Consider the following 27570-nt stretch of genomic DNA (forward strand, 5'->3'; position numbering starts at 1 on the left):
TTAATTTTTTTTTTGTTCATTTTTTATTTATTTATTTGAGAGCGACAAACACAGGGAGAAAGACAGATAGAGGGAGAGAGAGAGAATGGGCGCGCCAGGGCTTCCAGCCACTGCAAACGAACTCCAGACGCGTGCGCCCCCTTGTGCATCTGGCTAACGTGGGACCTGGGGAACCGAGCCTCGAACCGGGGTCCTTAGGCTTCACAAGCAAGTGCTTAACCGCTAAGCCATCTCTCCAGCCCACTCTCTAAAGTTTTTACACCCAACCCAAAAGATCACCACCAGCTGAGGACGAACTGTTCATAGGAGCCTCTGAGGGACGTGTCCTAGTCAAACTGTAACACAGACACTATCTTCAACTACTGCTCCTCCATAAAATATATGACATTACATAGATACGTAGTGTATCCTACAACTTCAAACACTATCACGGGAGAAGTCAGCATAGATAATATGCATAGTCATTCCATTGTCCACAGCCGTGTTTCCCATGGTTCCCCATAGCAGTTTACTACGGGAAATACAAGAAGCTGGTACTCAAAGCTCATATTGGCTCTGGGAGTACACCAAGTCAAGGAGATAGCTGAGTCCAAGTTCTAAAAATAATATGAGTTCTTATGGGTTTAAGGTGGTCCCACTGGGAAACAGATGAGACTTCTCAAGGCAAAGGAACTGGGAGATGGTATCCAACTCTGAGATGGAATGAATCAGAGGCAACTTTATGGACCAAATATGGCATTGAGAAATTATTTTCAAGACTTCTATAGCAAGTCTGAAGATAAGATTTTCCCCAAATCTAGGAGAAAACATGTCACAGCTCTTGGCAAACAGATGGGAGAGCTGGCTTGTTTCTGACCCAATACATCCTTATCAGCTGTCCTTCCTGTCTCTCCAGTGTGTGGCTGACCTGTCTGTCAGAACTTCCCAAAGACCTCCTTCATTATGTTTAGCTGAGTTCCTGCTAGTGACAGCAAAATTCGGAGTTGATTAAGATACTTGGGGAAAGTGTCATACGTAATACTTCTTCCATCTTAAAAGTGGCCTGAGAACTCTATAGGACTATGCCCTTTGTGTGTTTCTCACTTACCCACGAATTCATTCAGGAAATATTTATTGAGTGTTTAGTATGTGCCAAGTACTGTGCTAAAGGCTGGGAGGGCGATAGGGAGCAAGTACCTCATCAGTGACCTCACACAGTTTCACGGGTAGTGGAGGATCCAGGCCTTAATCAAATAATTACGCACACATATGTAACATTCCAAGAGAGGAATTTGTAACAGAGGAATTTGACATCTAGCATTTGGAAACAATTTTCAAGGAAGATATCCCAGAGGAAGTGAAGCTTGAGTTAGAATTTGAAAAGGATATCATAGTTAGGCAGGGAAACAGTGACATGCCTTGTATGTCTGCTCCTGATCATTGGGATTTATGTCCCACAAGAACAAACAGGCTGCTGCCTTTGAAACATGACTGTGATGGCCTGAAACTGGGCATGCAGTACAACGCTCAGCGCTCAGTGAGGGTTTTTTGAATACACAGAAATGAATTCAGCTACATAAAGAGGAAGGGCAGAGCAACTTCAACAGCTTGTGCAAAGACACTTCATCCTCCGAAAATATAAGATGAAAAAGCCCAGACAGCTCGGATGGCTGAATGCAGGTTTGGGAAGCTGAGGTGTTGGAGAAGGCTATGAATCCCAAAGTCCTCAAGCAGCGGGGTCCATGTGTCTTTCTTTGCTGATTCCTTTTTTTTTTTTCTTTTGGTTTTCCAAGGTAGAGCTTCACTCTAGCCCAGGCTCACCTGGAGTTCACTATGTAGTCTCAGGGTGGCCTTGAACTCAGAGATCCTCCTACCTCTGCCTCCCTCCTGAGTGCTGGGATTAAAGGTGTATGCCATCTTGCTCAGCTCTTTTCTATTTTCCTCATTTACATTTCATTATTGATCACCCAAGATCCTAGTGATTTGGGTTATTGCTCTTCCATAGAAATGCTTTCACGGGTGGGGCCAACTCCTTTCCTCACCTGTGAGAACTGTGAACAATTATTCTTCTCCTACAAAAGCTCATGTAGTACACCCCTGGGACAGCCTAGGAGCAAAGCGTAAACATGCAAATTGTTCCTCCTCCCCTGCCTCTCCTCTGCCTGGTCCAGATTCTCTCTCCCCAGTTCATTTCCTTCTCCCCCACCCTCCTCCATTCCTTCTACCTTCTTCCTTCAATGACTATTCAGTTATGACTTGACAGGATAATCTTTAGCACACATGTGTAAAATGTAAAAAGTAAAAGCAGAACATATACCAGGCTTGAGTGAAGACAGCCAGTGTTTATTAAGTACTCCCCCTAAGACCCAATCTCTCCTTGACCCCAACATTGGAAAGGAACCTTTCTATCCTGAGCTCTCATCTCCTTAATCAAAGCTGGAACAATTTTCTCCGAAGAAGTTACCAGGGTTGGAGAGATGGCTTAGTGGTTAAGGCACTTGCCTGTAAAAACAAAGGAACCAGTTTCGAATCTCCAGTACCCACGTAAAGCTGGATGCACAAGGTGGTACATGTGTCTGGAGTTCATTTGCAGTGGCTAGAGGCACTAGCATGCCCATTGTCTCTCTCTCTCTCTCTCTCTCTCCCTCTCAAATAAATAAATAAAATATTTTTTAAAAAGTTACCAGTAAGAACTAGATTCCATCACACAAGTGAATTTTGGGGAGTGCTATACCCAAGTACACAGGGCACAACTTCAATTCCTGAAGAAAATCCACAATTTCTTTAAAATGTCACTTGAAACAGAAAAGGGATATTAATTATCAGTAAGGAACAGAGAGATAGAATTCTTAGAGAAAAATATCCTTCTTTACATACTGTAAATGTGTTCAAAGCTTAAGGCCACTAAGGGAGAATTCAGTCATTCCTGAGCCAGGATTGATTTTTTACAAGGCCACCATCATTTGGTGGAAAGGAGCAAACAAGAGCAGCCAAAGGATGCTGTTTTCTTGATTCATTCTCGAGGTTGGACATGAGTCTGACTGCCGATGTACCATGGTAAAAGACCCTCTAAGAACTCGTGCTGGAGAGATGGTTAAGGCGCTTGCCTTCAAAACAGAAGGACCTAGGTTCGAGCTCCCAAGACAGATGCACAAGGTTGAGCATGTATCTAAAGTTTGTTTGCCAAGTTCTATCTGCCTGTTTATTTTTCCTCTCTCTCTAATAAATTAAAAAAAATTAAGATACTATTTTTAAAAAAGAACGACAGAGCTGTAAATTTCTCCAAAACTCTTGACCTCAACTAAAATATTGATATTAATTTTTGTCATCTTCCTTTTGCTGTAAGAGAAAATTTAATATTGTATTATAAAATCAGCTGCTTCTTTTAGCATGCATGCCATAGAATCTTTAACCACCTTCCATCAGATTAAAATGTAGTTTGTGCTCCCTTTGTAAGGCATTCCCTACCTGAAGGCACAAAAATAAATTTACCCTGGCTGTTTTCTGAGAATGTTTTCACCTCTTTCTGGATCAACACCTGCTAGTCTGGTCTTGTGTCTCTTTCACTCTTTCGGATAGTATTTCACTGCTTAGAGGCCTGTGAAAGGTACAGATAACAAACACTCTCTGGTCCCTTGCATTTCAATAGAATCACTTGAAACTTCTTATCATGAAGGTACAGGCAAACCATGATACTGGCAAGGGCCTGAAGGGTTCCCAGGTCCTAGTTCCATGAATAATTTGATTTCTTTTGAACAAAGAACGGGTTAAGTTAAATGTGCATTCATGTCAAGATGATTTTTTACAGTAGCACCAATGACTTGCCTGTGCCCTCCCAGTTTGCTCATTTCAAAGCCTAGCACTCAGTTTGCAGCCCACTTTCTGCTCACAGACAGGACACACACCTAAGAGGCCTGGCTAGACATCAAGGCATCAAGCGCCCGGTGTCAGTGGAGACGACAGGGAGGTTGAATACATGCACATTTGCAGATCGCTTGATGAAGAGGCTTTTAAGCATCCTGGAGCACATTGGCTAGTAGTCATGAGATGAGCTCCCCATGGACATCAGGTTTTATTATTAGATATGTTCAAACACTTTGAAGGAGAAAACCATTAGTCTAGCTAAAGAGGAGCTTTGGTTTACAGATGTTTGTGTGTTTGAAAATACATATGTCTCTAAAAACAATATTTACCAGGCATGTCGTGAGTTGTGAGGTCTAGTGCTTACAAAATTGTCTGTACTTAGGAACTGTGATTTGCAATGCATACAACCATCATTTGTAATACTTTACACAAGAACTTGTATATTCTACACACTCATTCTATGTCGAATGAACCAATGAATGGACATTGCTGCTGATCCTACTCCAACTGAGACTCAACAGCACATCCTGAAACAGGGTCATGTGAGTGAATAAATTAGGCAAATGCTAACCTGTATTCCCCTCCTTGCATAGCCAGCAAATGCCTCTCAGATTGGCCTGTGGCAACTTAATTAACGTCTCCTTGATTCTTGCATTTTGTAACAACAAAACGAAAAGACTAATGGACTCAATACCTCAGAACTTGTAGGAAATTGAAGGGAATGTTAGCATACAGAATGACAGGACGATAAAATGGGTTTATACAGGTAAGTACACAGAGGTAGAAAGGAGAGAGATGTGCAGATGTGCAGAGGATAGGAATGAAGTTTCTTTGGAGTGATGGAAATGTTTTAAAACTAGATAGAAGAGTGGCTGCACAACACTGTAACACACACACACACAAAAAGCCGCTGAATTTGGGCTGGAGAGATGGCTTGGCGGTTGAGCGCTTGCCTGTGAAGCCTAAGGACCCCGGTTCAAGGCTTGGTTCCCCAGGTCCCACGTTAGCCAGATGCACAAGGGGGCGCATGCATCTGGAGTTCGTTTGCAGAGGCTGGAAGCCCTGGCGCGCCCATTCTCTCTCTTCCTCTATCTGTCTTTCTCTCTATGTCTGTCGCTCTCAAATAAATAAATAAATAAATAAAAATTTAAAAAAAAAAAAGCCGCTGAATTTTATAGTCTAACTTGGTGCATTTCATATGATGGCCAATACAATAAAAGTCTGTGCCACAATACTTAACAGCCCTACAGCACAGCTTTGTGCAGCTCGTGGAAAGAGTGGCAAATGTTACCTACGTGTTTCCAAAGGACAAAAAAATGTTCCTTAGGAGTTTTTCTTCTTCTTTTTTTTTATTTTTTTAAATATTACTTATTTATTTGCAAGCAGAGAAAGATAGAAAAGAAACAAAGAAAAAAGCCGGGCGTGGTGGCACACGCCTTTAATCCTAGCACTCAGGAGGCAGAGGTAGGAGGATCACCATGAGTTCGAGGCCACCCTGAGACTACATAGTGAATTCTAGGTCAGCTTGGGCCAGAGTGAGACCCTACCTCGAAAAACCAAGAAAAAAAAGAGACAAGGAGAATGGGCGTGCCAAAACCTCCAGCTGTTTCTTGGTATGCATCTGACTTTATGTGAGTACTAGGGAATCAAATCCAGGTCGTGAAGCTTTACAAGCAAACACATTAGCCACTTAGCTATCTCTCCAGCCCTCCATAGGAGTTTTTCAATAGTGAGTTTGAAAATAACTAGAATGCATGCCAATGATGAATATGGTTGATATCCTGATAAGTTATACCGATTTGAGAATGAATCTGAAATTTGGGGGAAAATGTGACTAAATGATGAAAAAACAAGAAAATATCTACATTCTGGATCACTTTCAAAAAAAATAGTATTCATGGTATGAAATAAAATGAATGAGCAGCAACATTACATTTGGGTGATCATCAATTTATATGTATTCTGCAATAGTAAGATGCTTTGGAAGCAAGCTCTGAAGTCACTCATACACATTTTGAACTTCACAACTATTGCTCTTTGGTAGATCAACAAGAATTTATCCAAGTTCTATTTTTAATAACACGGATTCAGCAAGAAATGTTGAAAGAAAATGACCAAATGAGTCCTTATTGTGATTATTTTGTTTACAAAGTTGGGTTTATCAAATACATGGTATCAAATGATAACACTTCAAATAAAGCAAAGAAAGGTGAGCTAACCCTGTACTTATATAAGTTTTGGCAAAACATTTTGGCATACATTATGCCTACAGCCTCCCCAGGAGGCCTGTGGAGATAGGATTATTGATTGCCACACTACAGAATTACAAAACTTGAAACAGGGAGCCAGTCTCAGATGTCATGAAAGATCTGAGTTCTAACTGTGGTTGTGTTCCAGACTTGCTTGGTGGCATTAAACGAATGACCCAGCCTCCTGAGTTTTAACCGCTTCCGCTCCTAAGTGAGATAGTGGGCCACCAGTTCTAAAATAGTCACCTTTGGAACCCACATTCTCTACTGGGAGATGCAAAAACTAGGAACTCACTTTCCCTTCTCAAGCCAAGAAGATTCTTTTCTCAGACTGATCAACCCACACCGCATGTTTACTAAAGGTTACATTTGCAAAACCTTCTTCAACTTTAGTAGCCTGTAAAAAAAAAAAAGAAAAGAACAAAGCATTTTCCTGAGTTCTTCATTGTACATTTGTGAGCCTCTGAGATCACGGTGCTCGATCTGCAGAGAACATTCCCTCTTATTTGCTGTAGCTCTCTCTGTGTACAGCACTTAGGACCCTGCAAACTGCCTTTCCCTCTCCTGTATCCTTTGGTATTGCTAGAATGAAATTCAGACCTTAACAGGTACTGAGCAAAAACTCAGTGGAAGCCACACTATCAATCTGTGAGCTAACAAGACCCTACACCCAGTCTCATTGTTAGCCTACAAGGGTGTGACGGAGATAAGGCAGGGTGGGAACCTGACCCAGTGACAACCAATCAGAAGTGCCTTTGTCTGTGGATCTAAACAGGGTGATTCATAGGCCACCAGTCCCAGAGGCTTTCAAGAAGAGAACAAAAGTCCACTCTTGCCCCAAAGGCTGCATTTGGTTTTATTCCCTTGTACAGAAAAAGTGAGTTTAATTGTCAAGAGTGACTTCAAAATTCCCAGGGAGAAAAAAAAAAAAAAAGGCTCAAAGAGGAGGAATCAAAAAAAAAAGACAAACTAGAAGTATTGCATCTAAGTCTCCACAGCTACAGAATGGAGGAAATACAGGATAGAAGACCTCATCTATCTTTTGTTTTGTTTTGTTTTGTTTCGTTTCGTTTTGAGGTAGGATTTCACTCTAGCTCAGGCCGACCTGGAATTCACTATGTAGTCTCAGGGTGGCCTCCAACTCACTACAATCCTGCTACCTCTGCCTCCCGAGAGCTGCTGGGATTAAAGGTGTGTGCTGCCATGTCCAGCAACCTCATCCATTTTACGTGCAAAAAAAAAAAAAAAAATAGTGGTTAAAAAAAAAAGTGTTGGGCTGGAGAGATGGATTAGCGGTTAAGAGCTTGCCTGTGAAGCCTAAGGACCCCGGTTCGAGGCTCGGTTCCCCATGACCCACATTAGCCAGATGCATAAGGGGGCGCATGCATCTGGACTTCATTTGCAGTGGCTGGAAGCCCTGGCATGCCCGTTCTCAATCTCTCTCTCTCTCTCTCTCTCTGTCTCTTTCTCTCTGTCACTCTCAAATAAATAAATTAAAAATGAACAAAAAAAAATTTAAAAACAAAGTGTTATGGAGAGAAGGACCTCAGGGCTCCCATCAGAGCCGGAGGCTCAGTCATGGCCCACTGCTAGGCCCTCCATGAGTTCTCACTGGACAGGACTCCATGATGTGTTTGTTTACTCGTCTGTTCCAATAGATCTCTAAAAATATAAATTGGGCTGGAGAGGTGATGGCTGAAGCAGTTAAAAGCACTTGCTTACAAAGCCTGACTGCCTCAGTTCCCAGGGTCAAAAAGTGGTTCATGTGTCTGGAGTTAGTCTACCATGGCAGGGAGCCCTGGCACACCCATATTCACTCTCTTTCTCTTTTCCTTTCTCAAATGTGCATGTTTGTGTGTTTACTACATTTTTGTTTTTAAAAAAATTTACTGCTATGAAGTATTTGGTAGTATACTGATTTACTTTAGGATCAAAAAAAATGGGGGGAAGGAGAAAAATATACTTAGTACCAGGAAACACAAGAGGTATAGAATGATTAATTTTCTGCACATTGAGTAGGTAAGGGTTCTAGAGAGAGACAGGTGGTAGGCGTGGGCTGTCCACCCAGAGAAAACCTCTCACCCACTTTTATCTAGAAGGGAATAACATTGAGGGGAAGTCAAAACAAGCACATCAATGCCATCCTTTTTGCCAATATACTCTCCAGAGTCTGATTATTTTCTCTAGCTATCTATCTTTCATTATTTCATTGTTTCTCATTTCATCTTCAGATGCAAAGTGATATAGCAAAAAGAAAAATAATAATTATAATAAATCCCTTAGAAAGGTAATCTGAGCCCTAAATTCTAACTGAAGCATCAAGGGCAGACGTTACCCTGACATGTTCTCAACAGTCATTTTTCACTTATCTAATCATTGATCATTCACTGTTGTCTTAGGAAGTAATATTTCCAAATTCTTCTTGGATGCTAGGTCTGGAAGTCTGCCATATTCCAGGCATCTTTTGAAGAAGGTGATGCAGGAAGGCCCTTATGTATAGATCTCAGGGATTTGTACTCTATAATCCTATTATCATGATCATATCTGCTTGGATCAGAAGTTGGCATATGACCTAAACACAGCCATCTATTGGCATTTCAGCAGCGTAGAAGACAGTTTAAAAGATATGCCCAAGGTACTAGATATTAACCAACTGAGCCATGAGAAGGATTGTTCAGAGAGCTTAGATATCAGGTATACAGGGAGGAGCACAGGAAGTGGATGAAGGCCATAGAAGTCCAGAGAGAAATTTGACGACACACCTGAGCCTGGAGGCAGTAGAATCAAGGGCTGAGTAGAAGTATAAAAGAGAAGCTTGGACAAAGGGAAATGGGCAGCAGAAGAAGCTGGGTCTTGAAGAGTAACAAATGCCTGCTACCGAAGGAAACAGATCATTAATCTGCCAATATGTGTTCACTGGGCGTCTTCTATATGTAAAGATACAAATGTGAACAAAATGAAATTGATGCAGGTGCTCTTTCACAGAGCCCTGCTAAGGGCTGTGACACTTGGAAAGCCCAAGGTGAAATAAATAGAAAGAGCTAATCTAGTATGTGGAGGAGAGGGTCTGCAGAGCCTGAAGCCCAGCGAAGACTCCAGGGGGAACATTGGAAGGCAATCTAAAAAAAAAAAAAAAAAAAAAAAACTCAAGTAAGGAATGGAGAGATGGCTTACTCGTTAAAGGGCTTACCTGTGAAGCATAAGGACCCAGGTTGGACTCCCCAGTACCGAGGAAACCCAGATGCACCTGGTGGCGCATGCATCTGGAATTCATTTGCAGTAGCTAGAGGCCCTGTTGGGCCCATTTTCTCTCTCTGTCATAAATAAATAAAAATAAAATATACTTTAAAAAGAAAGAAAGAAAAACTCAAGAATTCATTGGCCAAAAGTCATTTGGGAAGCACATGACATTGTGAAGACACTGCAAAAGTAAGGAGGCAGGCTCACCTACAAAGCCAGGCAAAGGCCATGTCCTACCAGAGCTTACAAGCCATTTTAATGTTGTGGGTCTTCATTCCAAGAGCACACGGGAGCCATTAAAGGCTTGCAATATGGAGAGACAAGCTGGGCATCTAAGCTGACCGCTGGAGTGCCTCCACTGGGAAGATCAGAGAGCAAAGTCCAGGTCAGAAGCTTCGGCCAGAATCCAGGGCAGAGGGCAGGACTTGAATCACAGCACCAGACATGTGGTATCTTGAGGAGAGACGACAGCTCAAGCATCCCTGTGTCTGTCACGAATGGCATGGTTCTATGCCCCAGTAAGTACTCAGGGAATAGATGTTGACTGAAGTTAAACCCTAAGGAGTGAGTGGTACTGCATTGAGTTTCCTCTTCCACCACAGATGGGTCTGTGTTCCTCTCATACAGACACGTGTGAGGGTAAGGGAAACCTTTTTGCCCTGAAATGATTCCACTGATTGATATTCAAAGAGTTGGTAGCAGAAGAAGTGGAGGTCTCATAGACTGAGGATATAGTTCAGTCAGTACAGTGCCTCACAAGTGGGAGGATCTGAATTCTTTCCCACCACCCACATTCAATCCCGGTGCCAGGGAGATAGAGACAAAAGGATTCCTGGGGCTCACCTGCTCACCAGTCAAGCCTAGTTTGTAAACTCAGGGTAATGAGAGAGGCTGTCTCTTGCCACTGCACATGAACTCCAGATGCAAGTGCCACTTTGTACATCTGGCTTTATGTGGGTTCTGGAGAATCAAACCCCTGGCAAGCTTTGCAAGCAAGTGCCTTTAACCGCTTGCTGATCCATCTCTCCCGCTGAGAAAGCCTGTGTCAAAAAGAAATGTGAAACGAGGTCCTGAGGAGGACACCTGAGCTAGGTCTCTGGCCTCCATGTGCCTAAATAGACACATGAACACACTAAAAAGAAATCGAATTGGGGTTGCAGTTCAGTTGGTTAAAACACTTACGTCACATGTACAAAGCCCTAAATTCAACCCTGAGAACTACAAAAATGTTTTTCAGTGCGCTTACAAGACTATGGCAGGAGGATTGAGAGTTCAAGGTCAGTTGGGGCTATAAAGTGAGTTGGCTGAGATCACAGGTTCTGAAGTCCATGTGCCCAAATTTATTTACTAGCTATAGAAATCTCTCAGGATGTTGCAATGGAGTGTTGTGTAAACCCTCCTGAGGGCTGGGGTCGTAGCTTAGTGGTACAGAGCCTGCCTGACAGGTGCAAGGTACTGTGTTCGACCCCTGACACTGGTGGTGGGAGGCATAATTAGCCATCCCTGTCTTCATTTCTTTATCTGAACAGCGGTAATATTAATAGCATCTTGTCTATCTCAAAATGCTCCAATAAGGACTGGGTTTACATGTTAATCTTTTAGCACAGGAGTTGACATAGAGACAGCTCTCAGTGCACATTATTGTTTTGATGACCCTTCCTTGGACCTGGGGAAGCATTCTTTATTACAGGATAGGGTCTGTGTCATAGAAGGTATTCTGGGAACTTGTTCTGAAGCTTTCCATGCTCATCCACCCTCCTGAGTTTGAGGATTTCATTTCACACGTTTGCTTAGGCGCCATCTTTGAACACTCCAGTTGGCTCACACAGTCTCTTGTATCCTGGAAAGGAATGTTCTTCCCACCCTGTAATTATCTGCCTATCCATCGCCTTCCTCTTTTCCTGTTCCAAGCAAAATTATTCAGTCTGCTTACCCCCCCCCCACCATCCTGCCTTTTCAAAGTTAATTGCTTCTACTTGCATTACACACCTGCCCTGCTTCATTTTGTCTGTTAACTTTGCTTTCTTGTAAGTAGATTGTATCTACTCTGCTTGTCCCTTTGCCTTCTCAGTAATGAACTTCCCGGCTTTGGCTGCGGGTGAGAGTTATCCTCCAGCCCAGGCTTCTTCTCCCAGTCTCCAAATTCTTTGCTGCTGACGTGATTGCTCTTGGCACCCACCTTGCTAATTCACCTTTGTTGAAACTGGGCTCTGAAAACATCCCTTTCTTACAGAGCACAGGGGGAAATTATTCCTCCAAACAATTTTTTTTAACTACTCTTTCCTTTGAGTTGGTTTTATTGTCTCCTCCCTTTGAATATCTAGTAATACACGTCTTCCAGCTAGAATTGCACATTGTCTATACCTCTGGCAGGTAAAAGGAGAAAGAGAGAAAAAGAGAAAAGAAATGCCACACCTCCCAGCACTATTCCAAAAGGAATCAAATAAAAATCCTCCCAGGGATGCTGGAAAGATGGCTTAACAGTTAAGGTGCATACCTGCAAAACCAAAGGACCTCAGTTCAAATCCACAGGACTCAATAAGCCAGATGCACAAGGTGGTACATGCATCTGGAGTTCGTTTGCAGTGGCTGGAGGCCCTGGTATGCCCATTCTCTCTCCCAGCTCCATCCTTCTGGGCACTTCTCAGCATGGACTGGCTTCCTTCGAGATTAATCCTGCCTTTTCCAATTTTCTTGTTCCACTGGCATTCCTGATCTTCCGTATCTGATCCCTGGGTAGGTTAACTGCACTCTTGAATTGTATTCTTACCACTCATTCCATCCACTGACTCTGGGCCTTGTTTCATAGCTCATTGCAAAGTATTCATCTCCTGATCTACCACCTACCCCCCACCCCCCCAAACACACAGGGCCTTGGATTGCTTTATGTAATTCTTTATATCCTTGGGATTTTGTTTCTTGGAAGTATGTTTTTATTTGAAGACTGCTTTGTTTGGGGTGTTGGTATTTTGGGGTTTTTTTGTTTGTTTGTTTGTTTCAAGGTAGGGTCTCACGGGTCTCACTCTAGCCCAGGCTGACCTGGAATTCACTGGCAGCCTTGAACTCAGCAATCTTCCTACCTCTGCCTCCTGAGTGCTCAGATTAAAAGTCTGCACCACCATGCCCGGCTTTTGGGGTTTGGTTTTTAATTTTTGCACATAGTTCATTTGCTGGGCTTCCTTCACTCCTAGTGATCAGCTCCAGTAGTCTGCTTATCCACAGGGAATCCAAGAATCAAAGAATCTTGGCAAGGAGAGTAGCCAAGAGACTAACGTAATCTCCTCTCCCAAATGAACAGCACCTCAAGTAATAAGAAATTCATAAGACAATAATTCCTCATCTGGAACATTCCAATGTTCAATGAAGTACTTCCTACTAATTAAGTAAAAGCCACCTCACTGCAACTTCCACACATGTGGTTACTTTTTCCCTCTGAGATTCTTTGCAATACATTGAATCAGCATCAGTATCCATCCATTCAGTACTTTCAGTTATTTAAAAATACATTTCCTCAACCTTCGACCATTACTCTTCCAGGCCAATGACTGCCAATTCCTTCAACCACTGACCATATCCCTTGGACTCGAACTCTCTTACATTCTCTTCATAGAGTCCTTACATGCTAATGCCTCTCCTAATTCACTAATGACTTGGAACAGAGTGCAATGTTCCCATGTCTGGTCAGTTCTGAGCATAGTGTAAAGATGACCAAGTAGTTAAGTTATATTCATCTGTCTATGGTTCACATTTGGACATTCTTTATAGTGATTTATAAAAAGATTTTAAAAAATTTTAGAAATTAAATAGGAGTTATTCTTAAATAGAATCTCCTCTACCCTGGTATTACACAGTTAATTTAAAAAATATATATTTTAGCCGGGCGTGGTGGCGCACGCCTTTAATCCCAGCACTCGGGAGGCAGAGGTAGGAGGATCGCCGAGAGTTCAAGGCCACCCTGAGACTACATAGTGAATTCCAGGTCAGCCTGAGCTAGAGTGAGACCCTACCTCGAAAAACCAAAAAAAAAAAAAAAAAAAAAATATATATATATATATATATATATATATATATATATATATATATATATTAGAAATAGTGAAACAGAGAGAGAGAAAGAGAGAGAGAGAGAGAGAGAGAGAGAGAGAGGGAGAGAGAGAGAGAGAAAATTGGTGTGCCAGGGCCTCAGCCACTGAAATCAAACTCCAGACACTTGTGCCACCTAGCTGGCAAATGTGACCTTGTGCTTTGCCTCATTTTTTTGTGCTTCTGGTTTCTGTGGGATCTGGAGAGTTGAACATAGGTCCTTAGGCTTCCCAGGCAAGTGCCTTAACCACTAAGCCATCTCTACAGCCCATAGCAAATTTTGGAAATATAAAACAGACATCACATAGAATGCATTTTGTGGGCTGGAGCTATGGCTTAGCTGTTAATGCGTTTGCCTGCAAAGCCAAAGGACCCAGGTTTGATTCTCCAGGACCCATGTTAGCCAGATGCACAAGGGGACACAAGCATCTGGAGTTCATTTTCAGTGGCTAGAGGCCCTGGTGCATCCATTCTCTCTCTCTCTCTCTCTCTCTCTCTCTCTCTCTCTCTCTCTCTCTCTCTCTGTGTGTGTGTGTGTGTGTGTGTGTCTCCCCCCCCATCAAATAAATAAATAAATAAAAATATTTAAAAATGCATTTTGTGAATCGTGGTCTACTTTTTCAATTTTACTTTTAAATTCTAGTTTTCATATACAAGTTAATTACTCTGCATTCAGCCACAAGTTTAGAAAGCTTGTCTCTTCTTATAATGCAAATACTTAGCTAACAAATCCACCATCAACTCTAAGAATACAAAACAGAAGGCTACACTATAGTTGACAGTGAGACATCCCAGCCTCCATGAGACTCACCACCACCTAGCTCTCTGGAACACAGAGCCCTGCTCACATTTTTCTAAATGTAAAATACAGGGGTACATACGTAGGATGATTCTGATATATGCATATATCTATGCAAGCTATGCAATTTTCCAGCTAAAGATAATTGAGTCAAGAGCTCAGGGCTATGCCTAGAATGTACAATTTGCCTGGCTCTTAGTTACTTCCTCTGTTTTCCAAGACACTCAATGGATGAAGGAACTCAGTTGAACTTTTAAAATTATTTATTTATTTGAGAGAGAGAAAGAAGCAAGGGGGAGAGAGAGAGAGAGGAGAGACAAAGAGAAAATGGAGCATCAGGGTCTCTAACCACTGCAAACAAACCCCATACACATGTGCCACATTGTGCATATAACTTTACATGGGTACTGGAGAATCAAACCTGGGTCCCTAGGCTTTGCAGGCAAGTGCCTTAACCACAGAGCTATATCTCCAGCCCATTTTCAAATTTTATTTATATATGTATTTATGTAAGAGAGAGAGAGAAAGAGAAAAGGCAGAAAGACAACACTTGAGCTTTTGTAAAAAAAAAAATTATTTATTTATGAAACACACAGAGAGAAAATGAGTACGGGTGGGCTAGGGCCTCTTACTGCTGCAAACAAACTCCAGACACATGTACCCACTCATGTGTCTGGCTTAATGTAGGTAATGGAGAATTGAACCTAGGCCATCAGGTTTTGCAAGCAAGTACCTTTGACCACTGAGCCATGTCTCCAACCCTCTCACTCTAGTTTTTAAGTGTTGTTAGTTTTTGTTTTGTTTTGTTTTGAGACATGGTCTCACTATGTTGTCCAAGATGTCCTAAAGCTCATGATATGATGCCTTTGTTTTTCAAAATAACTCTATGAATTTGGAGACCATTATTGGAAGCTACTATTTCTGCCTTTAACCAAAGAAACTAGACCACAGAATAATTATAATACTTATCAGGGAGCAACAGTATGGAGAATTAAGCTCAGCTGCCAAAGACTCTATCCAGCACATTAATTTCTAACCACTCATTGAGATGTTGTCAAATAATATGGAATACAGAAAGCCAAAAATGTTATGACTCTCCTGATTAAGCAATGTAGTGTTTTCCAAAATAAAATAAAAATTGACTTGTTTAATGTGGGTCCAGAGGCCTCAGGCTTCCCAGAGGTTTCATCTGCAAAGTCACCATATGGTGTGTATACACCCCCACCTTTGCAGCTTATTGCCAGTGGTTCAGGGACCATCCAGGTTCATTAGTTGCCCACCAATATCATGACCTCACATAGCTCTGTAGCTCCTCACTCTTCCCATCAGTGTTCCTTCCTTGACTCAGTTCTTGCTTCACTGTGACAGTTGTGAGCCTTAACAACATCTTTCAGTATTTAAAACAATCAAACAAACAAAACTTTGTTGGGGGAAAAAAAAAAGATGAGGGACTAGGAAATGGCTTAGCGGTTAAGGTGTTTGTCTGCAAAGCCTAGGGACCCTGGTTTGATTACCCAGGACCCACATAAGCCAGATGCACATGGGAGTGCTTTCGTCTGGAGTTTGTTTGCAGTGGCTCGAGGCCCTGGCATGCCCATTCTTTCTCTCTCTCTCTCTCTCAAATAAATGAATAAAATATTTTTTTTAAGTTGACTATTTCTCTTCTCTCACATTCATATGAAAAACATAATAGCATCTTCCCCCAAAAGAGGGCTTTTATTGGTTGTCCCAAGATGATAGTGGGCAATGTGATAATGCTGGTTTAATCTCTCCATCATCTTACTTGAAAAGATGCTGCTAGAAAAGATATTTTCAAAGCCTAGCATGTGTGAAATACTAGCATATTTCAAGGGCAGCATATAGTTCAACCTAAATATCTCTTTGCACCATCTCCATAAGAGTAAACAATGCCTAGGTAGTCCATCTACCTAGAGGGAATTCACCCCAACCAGGTTAGAAGTGTCCTCTGCCACCAGAATTGATGAAGAGGAGCACAGATCCCCAGGGAGCTGAAGAGGCTCAGGGGGTTACAGTCACTGGCAGAAAAAAACAACAGGAACTAAAGAAAGAAGGACATGTGAGAAGATAAGAGCTAAAGAAAAGGGAAGAAGAGTGTGGAGAAAGAGATCCCTGTGGGCCAATGTAATTAGCCTGGATCACAGGGATCTTTTAACAATGGGCTAGCTTACCTTTCCAGATTCAAATCCTAACATTTTCCTCCCATGACCCAAAATACACCCATATCCAGTGCCTCTGACCAGTTCATTATGACGTCATGATTGTTTGCTTTTGTTCCCTATTAAAGAGGATTGAGTAGACAGCTCAGTGCCGTGCCTAGAATATAGTACTTGTGTGACTGCTATCAGTTCTTTCCAGTTGTTCCAAGGCACTTCAGTGGATGCAGACACCGACTTATTGTTACTATTTTTTGAGACAAGTTCTCACTATATTACCCATGCTGGCCTCAAGCTCATGATCCTCTTGCCTCAATCTTCCTACTTCTGGGAATTTTAATTAGGTGTGTGCAACCATTCCCAGGCATCATTTTAGTTTTAGATGCCAATCCACTTTCTAAGGCTGTGTGGAAAAATGACTGAAATTGTGAAAAATCCAAATTTGACCTTGGAATGACCTTGCACAGAGCACAGCTAAATCAAGCAGCCCAGTTAAATTTCTTTAACATTTATCCCGTGTTTACTACGTGGAACCCTAAGACATACTTCCATGAGCCACTGGATAAAAACATAAGTAATAAAAAGAAATCAATGTAGATGCATGGCTCCCTTTCATTGCTACTTCCCCCACATGAACATTTCCAAAGAAAATTTTCCAAGAAAATTCATAAAAGTCTATTTTGTGTTTTAGAGCAAACCCTTTGGGGAAAGAACTTGTTTGAGGGGGGACATCTAGCAGTAGGAGCCATGCATTGATGGGGCTTGGCCATGTCGATGTTGGTCAGTGAAGCAATGAGTAGATAACAGTTTTAGAGAAACACATTGAGAAGTGTGTTGCTCCTATAGGGGTTTCTAATACAACAGAAGTCGTTTTTGTCTCTAGATGTTTCAGAACAAGTTGAATCCAAAAGAAATAAAGAAGGGAAATGTTTTTCCTGGCTACTCCTCTGGCAGCTCTCAGCAGCCTGGCTTGGTAGGGGCAGAGTCATGTGACCATCTTTTTGAGAGGGAGAACATAGGAATCGCCCTTTCTCAGATTGTGCTTGCAATCTCCGAATTCCAGCCAAGCCAGATTTCAGCCTTTTTCCAAACCTGTTGCCAGGCGCTAACACCCAAAGAATCGCACTGCCTAGATGTGTTCAAAGAAATCAATTACAGACCTCTTTTATTACCCAGATAAGTTCAGCTGCTAGAAATATTTTGTGTGAATCAAACATAAAGACCTTCAGCTGTTTTGTGCGGTGTTTACAGGTCAGCCTTCGGTATGTACCCAGGTAGAACCTGATGAATGAAACTCAAGTTTTCACAACACACAGCACCCCCCCCCCCCCCGCAAGGCTTGAACTGTGAAGAATTGTGAATACTAAAAACCAGCAATGGGGAGCAGCAGCGCAGCCAAAACAGAATTCAGGGCCATTCTCACTGACAACATTGTGCAGTTACTGAGGGAACAGCAAGATGCAGCTTTCAGCTTGTTTCTGTGTCTAGGAGAAAATATTTCAAAGGAAATTGCACTAGGGGAAAGTTTGGTTAGCTTCAAAATGAAGTGAGCTGTGGTCCCATTATGAAGAAGGAAAGGAGTCTTTCTGAGATCCCTAAAGCATGAAACTAAATGTTAAAGTCCACAGGCCAGAAAGGACAATACAGGGTCCAGCACTGGAGAGATGGCTCAGACGTAAAGGAGCTGGCATGTAGACCCTAAAGAGCAGCGTTCGATTCCCCAGCATCCACTTAAAGCCAGATGCACAGTCTGTTTGTAGCAGCTGGGGGCCCTGGCACACTCACTCTCTCTGTTTCTCTTCTATCTTTCTGCTTGCAAATAAATAGATAAACAGAATTAAAAATAAATACAGGGTCTGGGGGCTGGAGAGATGGCTCAGCAGTTAAGGCACTTATCTAAAGCCTAATGACTGGGGTTTTGATTCTCCGGTACCCATATAAGCCAGATTCACAAGGTGGCACATGCATCTGACATTGGTTTGCAGTGACTAGAGGCCCTGGCATGCCCATACACACTCTCTCTCTTTCTCTCTCTCTGTCTGGATACCTCTGCTTGCAAAATAAATAAATAAATAAATAAATACTTTAAAAAATACAGAGTCTGAAAAATTGTGTAGATTACAAAATCAATCCATCTTCTTTAATTTACTTAGTTCCTACTAGATTTTGGTGTCTACAGAATTTGGACAAGATCATAAAAATGATTAGCTGCATTAAGAAGGTTTCTGTATGTGAGAATCTCGGATGGATCTTGGTATATTGCTGGACCAAGGATAGTAGAGAAATGGACCTGGATCTTGAGCCAGGAGACTCCCCTCTGTCTAAATGAAAGGAGAAATAAAATCAGAGAAAGAATTAGCATTTTTTGACTAGGTAGAAAGGACTTCATGACTTTTTGGACCTCACTATAGACTGAGGAACTTACAAAAGGGGGTGTTAATCAAATGTTCTTTGCAATTTCCAGTAAGAAAAGTTAGCAGATATAAGGAGAGGAGAATAATAGATAACTGAATAGAGGAGCAGAATCCTAGGGGTGGAAAGGACTAAGTGTTGTCAAGAGAAGGGGATGGAGGAGAGCGGGGAGGAGAAGGGCTAGTCAAAATTAAAGATGTTATTAATAAGCCAGATGGGGCTGGAGATAAGGCTTCACGGTTAAAGCATTTGCCTGAAAAGCCAAAGGATACTGTTTTGATTCTCCAGGACACATGTATGCCAGATGCACAAGGTGGCATGTGTGTCTGGAGTTCATTTGCAGTGGCTGGAGGCCCCGGTGTGCCCATTCTCTCTCTCTATCAGCTTCTTTCCCTCTCTCTCTCTCTCTCTCTCTCTCTCTCTCTCTCTCTCTCTCTCTCTCTCTCTCTCTGTCTCAAATAAACACATAAAAAATATAAAAAGCAAGCCATATAGAACCCTACTTCTTTGTTAGATAATTTTAAAAAATGTAAGTTTTAAAAAGAGAAAGTTTGAACAAAAGTACCCTGTGGGGGTGGATAATGATGTACCCAGAAGCCACAGGTTTTTACAGGAAAACTCCAGTGCCAGGGGTTGTTAAGTCAGGGAGGTCCTTGAGGTTCCCCAAATAATCTAGGCTTGGCCATTGGTGGTGGCACACACCTTTAATCCTAGCACTTGGGAGGCTGAGGCAGGAGAATAGCTGTGAGTTTGAGGCCAGCCTGAGACTACATAGTGAACTCCAGGCCAGCTTGAGCTAGAGTGAGATCCTACTTCAAAATTCCAAAATAAATAATCAACCTAGGCTCATGGTTTCCCACTGGAAGTAGATGGTAAGAAATTTATTATAGTTAACCTTAGCATTGCTGGAATAGAACAATCCAGCCAGAAGCAGCTGATGGAAGAAAAGGGCTTTTGTTTGCTTTCAGTGACAGGTACAGATAACAGAGTAGAGGTTCAACATGTCATCTTGCCATGGCAGGTGGAAGATGACAACAATGGAGTGAGTTGAGCTGGGGAAAAGGTGATGCTGGGTTATAATATTGGTACATCTGTTACGAGGTTAATCAACTAATGTGTGATTGGATTTAAGGCCCGCTCCATGGGAGAGAATTCATACCTTGTCTTGAAAATCTAGTCAAAACCTTATGGCTGGGAAGGTCATAGGGCCTAGGGCAGAAGCTACTACTGCTGTTTGGCTAATGGATATATATATTGTTCTACCAAATTGCCCTATAAATATTTATGTTTATGATACAGGAATTTGGGAGTTGCTTGTATGCCCTTGCATCAGTGATCTTGGGTGTTCCCAGATCTCTATCCTATATATTAGGCAACTGAAATCCATGGACAAGAGAATAAGGTTCAGATAGATTTTATTATCACTTAAAACTTTAGGAGGGGGACTTCCGATTCAGATGGCTACACCAAAGCAGCCTGGGGAGGGGGGCGGGCAGAAAAACAACGCAATACACCCTTCTACTAAAAAGTGAAGGTGTATAAGAAATTACTATCCTGATCGGAAAAACAGGAGAGACCCAGAACTTCTAGAAACCACACGACCAGCCAGAATCAGCTCTAGCCACAACTCCATCCATCTGCTAGGAAGAGCTGCTTGCTCAGCCCTGCCCAAGTCAGCAGGAGCAGAACTACAGTGAAGGATCTCCACTCATACCAGCCACTCAAAATCAAAAACCCTGGAGGAGAAGACAATAGAGACCAGCCGAACAGCTCTAGAACAATGTTAGGCACTCTCCACAGCTTCCCCTCCCTCAACTGCCAACACTGGAAATGACTAGAGAACTGGGAACTAAGGGATCTCAGCCACCCCTCAGCCACACAGCATCCAACATAGCTGATCTGAACAGCGGATCCACCAGCTGGACCAGTCCAAGCCCACAGCACACCAAAAAGGGACCCAGGAGGGCGCTCCATGCAGCTGAAATTGGAAGCCATCCCAAAGGACCTCCTTACACTGGGTCAACACCTGCCCCAAAGCCAGTATACAGGCCTGCCCTGGAAGCACAAATGGCATGCCCCATGTCAGGGCAGATTATGTGTTAGATTTGATTAACATACTTTTGGTCAGCGTTGCCGTTCTCAAATTATCTGTGTTTGGGGGTTACCTTTTGCTGCTTTAGATATTTCCTGATTTATAGTGCCCCTTTGTCTTTTTCTTCTATCTCTCCTGGGAAAAGGGTCTCACTTAGGTCCAAGCTGACCTGGAACCCATTACAGGCAAGGAATCTCAGCCTCCTAATCAACAGAATGAAGGGTGTGGGACAGTACACACACTTAGGGACCTTGGCTTTGTTAGATTATTTGTTTGTTTTAGTTGCCATCTTGCATAAATACTCCATGCTGGTTCTGATTGATTCTGTATATTGCCTCGTTGGATTTTAGGATTCGTCCATATTTTCTCCACCCAGCCTACTAAAATATTTGCACAGAAAGCAAATCCAACACTTACAGTCACTTCTGCTGTTAGTCTGGGAGTAACATAAGAGCTACACCTGGCACCTTAGGCTCCTACCCTGAAGATGTAACTTCTGATTTACACATCTAAGACTATAGCAGGTAATTAGAAAACCCAAGCATCAAATTAACCCAAAATGCAAAAATCTCTACATGATTGATTTTATTAGGGTTCTCTAAAAAAACAGAACTGATCAAATGAAATGGATTTTTAAATTTTTTAAAATATTTTATTTTTATTTATTTATTTGAGAGAGAGAGAGAGAGAATGGGCACCAGGGGATCCAGCCACTGCAAACAAACTCTAGATGCATGGGCCACCTTGTACATCTGGCTTATGTGGGTCCTGGGGAGTTGAACCAAGGTCCTTTGGCTTTGCAGGCAAGAATTTTAACCACTAAGCAATCTCTCCAGCCCATGAATCGTAATTAAAAGGAGATTTATTTATTGGATTGGTTTATGGCAGTCCAACAATAGCAGTCTGCAGGCCAGAGAGTCAAGGAACCCAGTAGCTGCTCCATCCACAAGGCTGGATGCCTCAGCAGTCCCAATCCAGCACTGAAGGCCTGGTGGTTTCCTGTATTACCGCTGGTCTTCAGTCCACTCTGGAAGGCAGCAAGCAGCACCAGCAGCCAGCTGGGAGGAGGGGATTCTTTTCTCCCAGAGCTTCCTTAGATAACCCCCCCTCCTGGAGGGCCACTGGGGTGGTTTGATTCCAGTGTCCCCCATAAACTTAGGTGCTCTGAATGCTAGGTTCCCAGCTGATGGATATTTGGGGATTAATGCCTCCTGGAGGGAGTGTATTGTTGGGGGCAGGCTTATGGGTATTATAGCCAGGTTCCCCATGCCAGTGTTTGGCACACTCTCCTGTTGCTGTTGTCCACCCTCTGCTCATGCCATCATTTCCCCCTGCCATTGTGGAGCTTCTCCTCGAGCCTGTAAGCCAAAATAAACCTCTTTTACACAGAAGCTGCACTTGGTTGGGTGATTTCTATCAGCAATGTGAACTTGACTGCAACAGCCACCTATTCTGGGGACAGAGCTCACTCTGGAGAAAGGACATCCTCCTACAGTTAATCCTTCCCAAAGCAATCTCAGAGACCCAACCAAGAGCAATGTCGGTGGATTCCTAACCTGATAAAGTTGACAACAAAACTTGACCATCACAGTTAAAATGCAAGAAACACAAGCAATCAAGACAACATAATTGTGCCAAAAATTATAAATCCATCAGAAATGTCCTACAGTGAAACTGATTTAGATGAAATGCCTGACAAAGAATTCAAAAGAATGATTATAACTATGTTGAAAGGAATCAAAGAAGGAAACATGGGCTGGAGAGATGGCTTAGTGCTTAAGGCACTTGCCTGCAAAGCCAAAGGACACAGGTTCAATTCCCCAGGACCCACATAAGCCAGGTGCACAACATGTCACATGTGTCTGGAGTTCGTCTGCAGTGGCTGGATGCCCTGGCATGCCCATTGTCTCTCTCCCCCTCTTTCCTTCTACCTCTCTCTCTCAAATAAATAACTAAAAATAAAATATTAAAAAAGTGATTTGGGGCTGATTATAAAAAAAAAACAGAAGAAGAAGAAATCAAACTCCTGAAGGAGAACCTAGGAAACCAACTTACTGAAATAAGGATGTCAATACAAGACATGAGTAAGGAACGAGACATACTGAAGAAATACAAATCAGAAATGCTAGAAGTGAAAAAACTAGTAAGTCAAATAAAAAAAACTCTGTAGAAAGTTTCGCCAATGGAATGCAACAAGGAGAGGACACAGTATCCAAACTAGGGCTGGAGAGATGGCTTGAAGGTTAACGTGCTTGCCTGGGAAGCCAAAGGTCCCAGGTTGGATTCCCCAGTCCTCACGTAAGCAGATGCACACGGTGGTACATGTGCTTGGAGTTCCTTGCAGTGGCTACAGGCCATGGCACACCCACTGTCTCTTTATCTGCTTTTCTCTCTCTCATAAATATCTAAACTAGAAAACAGGTGGCAGATCTAGAACAGTCTAACGAAAGAGAAAGGCCAACTAATAAGAGAGTCTAAATCTGAATTTTAAGACATTTGGAACACTTCAGGGTATTAGAGAATGAGAAGAATTTGACTCCAAAGGCATCGTAACTATGTTCAACAAGGCTTTAAGAGGAAGAGGAAGTTTGAGGCTTAAGCCTAGAACATAAGAAAAGAAAGCAAGTTAGTGCTGTCTTGCCCAGAGAAGCAAGAGGGGGGTTGAGAAGCCCACCCAGAGACTCATTTCTGGTTTATGAGGAGTAGTGGCCAGTTTGTCTGGAGCCCCATGGATGGGTGATTGGTTTAAACAGTTTACTCCTCGTGCCAGGAGTTTGGGTTGGGAATCTGAGAATTCTCTAGGAAGAGAGTGGAAGGACTCCCTAAGGGGGCAGAGATAAGGAAAGGTAAGATCCTTCCGATGTTTCTGACCTGTAGTAAAGTGTATGAGCTAGATTTTTCCTAAAGACACAAGGCCGATTCTCTGCTTACTCAGGAGAAAGCTGTTCACTTTGGTGTCTGTCACCCCTAAGCTGCCTAGCCAATTTCTGTCTCCCATCATTTATGCCTACATGCTAATTCTCCTCTCATTTTTTATTAGAGAAGCTTATTTTCAGATAACAGTGACTCCTGGGGAAACTCGTGACTCAGAAGTTCACTGAGAAGTAGAGACAATTGAGAGTGGTCAGCATTAAATGAGACATCTCTCTCATCTCCTCCAAGGCTCAGGGACCACTACAGAGGAGGTGGCAGAAAGAACCTAAGAGCCAGAGGATGAAGAGGAGTGCTTTGGGATGCTAGCTTTCAGTCACAAAGTTGGGGTTGCATTCATGACCTCAGAGCAGTTGTCATTCCCTGCATAATGTTGAGTCCATCCCCATGTTGTAGTGGAGGAAGACAGAGGGGAAAAATTACCATCAAAATAGAAGACAGACTAATTGGGAAAATAAGTTCATTGGAAATGGGATGGGGAAAGAAGACAAAAGAAATTAATGGGAGAGGATTATGAGAAAAAATACATTATATGTATGTATGTATGTATCTATGTATCAATGAAAATTGTCATTAAAATTTTTTTTAAAAAGAAAGAGCTGGACATGGTGGTTCATGTCTTTTAATCCCAGCACTTGGAAGGCAGAGGTGGGAGAATCACCATGAGTTCAAGGCCACCCTGAGACTATGGAGTGAATTCCAGGTCAGTCTGGGCTAGAGCAAGACCCCACCTGGGGGGGGGGGGGAAGAAGAAGAAAAACTAGTAGATATCAGGATATCAGTCAGAAACTGAAAGTTTCTAGAAATAGCTTCCTCCCACTCCTTCCCTTCTTAAATTTTCTGTCTCAGTAGTGAGACCCATTTTGTTTTTTTATAAGAAACTTTTGCCTTTATTCATCAGATTCTCACCAAATCCTACTGATTTGACCTCCTAAGCATCTGTACAAACATCCATATATATCCTTTTCATTGTTCCTTCCCTGTTTAAATCAAAACCTCTGAAGTTCAGTTGCTGGAATAAGTTGTTGTGGATTGAATGTGAAATGTCTTACATATGTTCAGGTAGTCGAATACGGAGCCTGTAGTAGTTGCAGCCTTGCTTCACGAAGCAGGTCCCTGGGGCGGGAGCAGCCCTGAGGAGCTACAACCTTGCCCCACTTCCTGCTGCCCTCCTCCTCCCAGCTACAATATCACCAGCTCTTCCTCTTGGTCCTGCTGCCATGCCTCTTCCCCCATGATGGAAGGTGTTACCTTGAAACCATAAGCCAAAATAAGCCCTTTCCTTTCCCAACTACTTCCTGTCAGGCATTTGTCCGCAACAATGAGAATGTAACTTAATGCAGAGACTTTTCACAAGCGTCTCTGTATCCTGCCATGACCCTTGTCCCCTCTGTTCTCAGTTCCTATTTCTTTCCTAAAGTACGTGGCATAATGTGATCATCTGAAAAGAATTCCCAGTACTTATGGACACAATCCTGAGAACTTCAGAAACAAAAATCAGATACTGAAAAATCCCATTTGCTAAAGGATAACCAACCGAAACAACAATGTAATGTCCAGTATAAAAGATCAGGTATTGACTTCTACTTGGAATAAAAGTATTTGAGGATAATGAAAGCTTCAAGAACCTTCCAACCTATATTTAAATGCTCCCTATTTTATAGTTTTCTCCAAGACCTTTTCAGCATTGCTACTCAGTGGCTGGCACTGGACTTGAATATGGCTTGGGGATAAAAGGGGTGTTTAAACTAGACTGAGTGTTGCTTGTACAATCTCCATTATCTTAAAAAAATCAAACATAATTTTTTTTTTTTTTTTTAAGGCAAGATTTACTCCAGCCTTGAACTCACAGTGATTCTCTTACTCAGCCACCAGAGTTCCTGGGACTAAAGGTGTGCACCACCATGCCCAGATTAACTGAAATTTTTATTTACTTATTTATTTATTCACTTACTAATTACACAGTGCACATGTGGAGGTCAGAAGACAGTTTTGAGGAGTCTGTGCTCCACCTTCTTTAAGATAGAGTCTTATTTATTTATTTGAGAGCGACAGACACAGAGAGAAAGACAGAGGGAGAGAGAGAGAATGGGCGCGCCAGGGCTTCCAGCCTCTGCAAACGAACTCCAGACGCGTGCGCCCCCTTGTGCATCTGGCTAACGCGGGTCCTGGGGAACCGAGCCTCGAACCGGGGTCGTTAGGCTTCACAGGCAAGCGCTTAACCACTAAGCCATCTCTCCAGCCCAAACATAATATTTTTTGTTTTTGAAGCAAACCCAACAGACTGGCATTTTTTTTTTTTTTTTTTTAATGAGAAAGAGAGAAAATGGCATGCCAGGGCCTCCAACCACTGAAATCCAACTCCAGACGTGTGCATCACCTTGTGTGCATGTACAGCCTTGTGCATGTGTCACCTTGTGTGTCTGGCTTACGTGGGATCCAGAGAGTGGAACATGGATCTTTGGGCTTTGCAGGTAAGTGCCTTAATCACTAAGCCATCTCTCCAGCCTGATAAAACACAATCTTTAAAATGTGCTAGATAACTGGACATGGTAGGCTGGGACTCTTGATTGTGAAGGATTCAAATGAAATAGAGAAAACTGGGAATAGGTGAATATAATTATAAGTATAATTTAATGACAGACACCTAATGTAGAAAGCAAGTGTCAGAACATGATCTGACCTGCAGGAGAGCCTTAGGACTATTTAATCTCAAGGTCATAAGAATGATGTTGCCTTATGTGGCAAGCAGAACCTATCTCTGAGGCCCGATTCAGGCACCTACCTGAGTCATAGCATCGCCCCAGTCACCAAGCTTCTCGATGGCAGACTACTCACTGGTGTCTGGTACCTAAGACAGAGAGAAGCTTCGATAAGACCAAGGCTGCATGCCTGTGGAGAACATCCCTTTTCTACGACACAGTGATCGCAGGGATCTTATTTCTGCTCTCCACCCAGTAAAAAGGAAATTCTAAAATATTTTATTTTTATTTATTTATTTATTTGTCAGGGAGAGAGAGAGAGAGAGAATAGGTGCACCAGGGCCTCCAGCCACCGCAAACGAACTCCAGAAGTGTGCAGCCCCTTGTGCACCTGGCTAACGTGGGTCCTGGGGAATCGAACCAGGATCCTTTGGCTTTGCAGGCAACTGCCTTAACCACTAAGCCATCTCTCCAGCCCTTTTTAAAAATATTTTATTTCTATTTATTTATTTATTTGACATAGAAAGAGGAAGGGGGGGAGAGAGAAAATGGAAAAAAGAAATTCTACAGATGACTTTCTTATGGGTATTACATCTGATTTTACACTATGACTTGTGGTCCCAAGTGAAACATGTCATCGATCCACTTGCCAAACTTTAGTTCCCTGACATACTGATCTCCTGTGTCCTTACAGTGGGTGTAGTGAGATCCGAACCCAGTGATGATCACTTCCCTAATTTCCTGCAGGATGGATGGAATGAGTATCTTTCATGATCATCAGATTTCCCATATTGTCTGCTGACCAATAACATAATGGCCCACTGGAACTCACAGGTTCAACTCTAGCTAAAGAATGCAGGAGCCAGGCGTGGTGGCGCACACCTTTAATCCCAGCACTTGGGAGGCAGAGGTAGGAGGGTTTCCAAGAGTTCGAGGCCACCCTGAGACTACGTAGTGAATTCCAGGTCAGCCTGGGCTAAAGTGAAACCCTACCTAGAAAAAAGAAATAAACAAAAAAAAAAAAAAAAAAAAAGAATGCATGAAG

This window comes from Jaculus jaculus, chromosome 3 (assembly GCF_020740685.1).
Source record: "Jaculus jaculus isolate mJacJac1 chromosome 3, mJacJac1.mat.Y.cur, whole genome shotgun sequence".
Classification (NCBI taxonomy): domain Eukaryota; kingdom Metazoa; phylum Chordata; class Mammalia; order Rodentia; family Dipodidae; genus Jaculus; species Jaculus jaculus.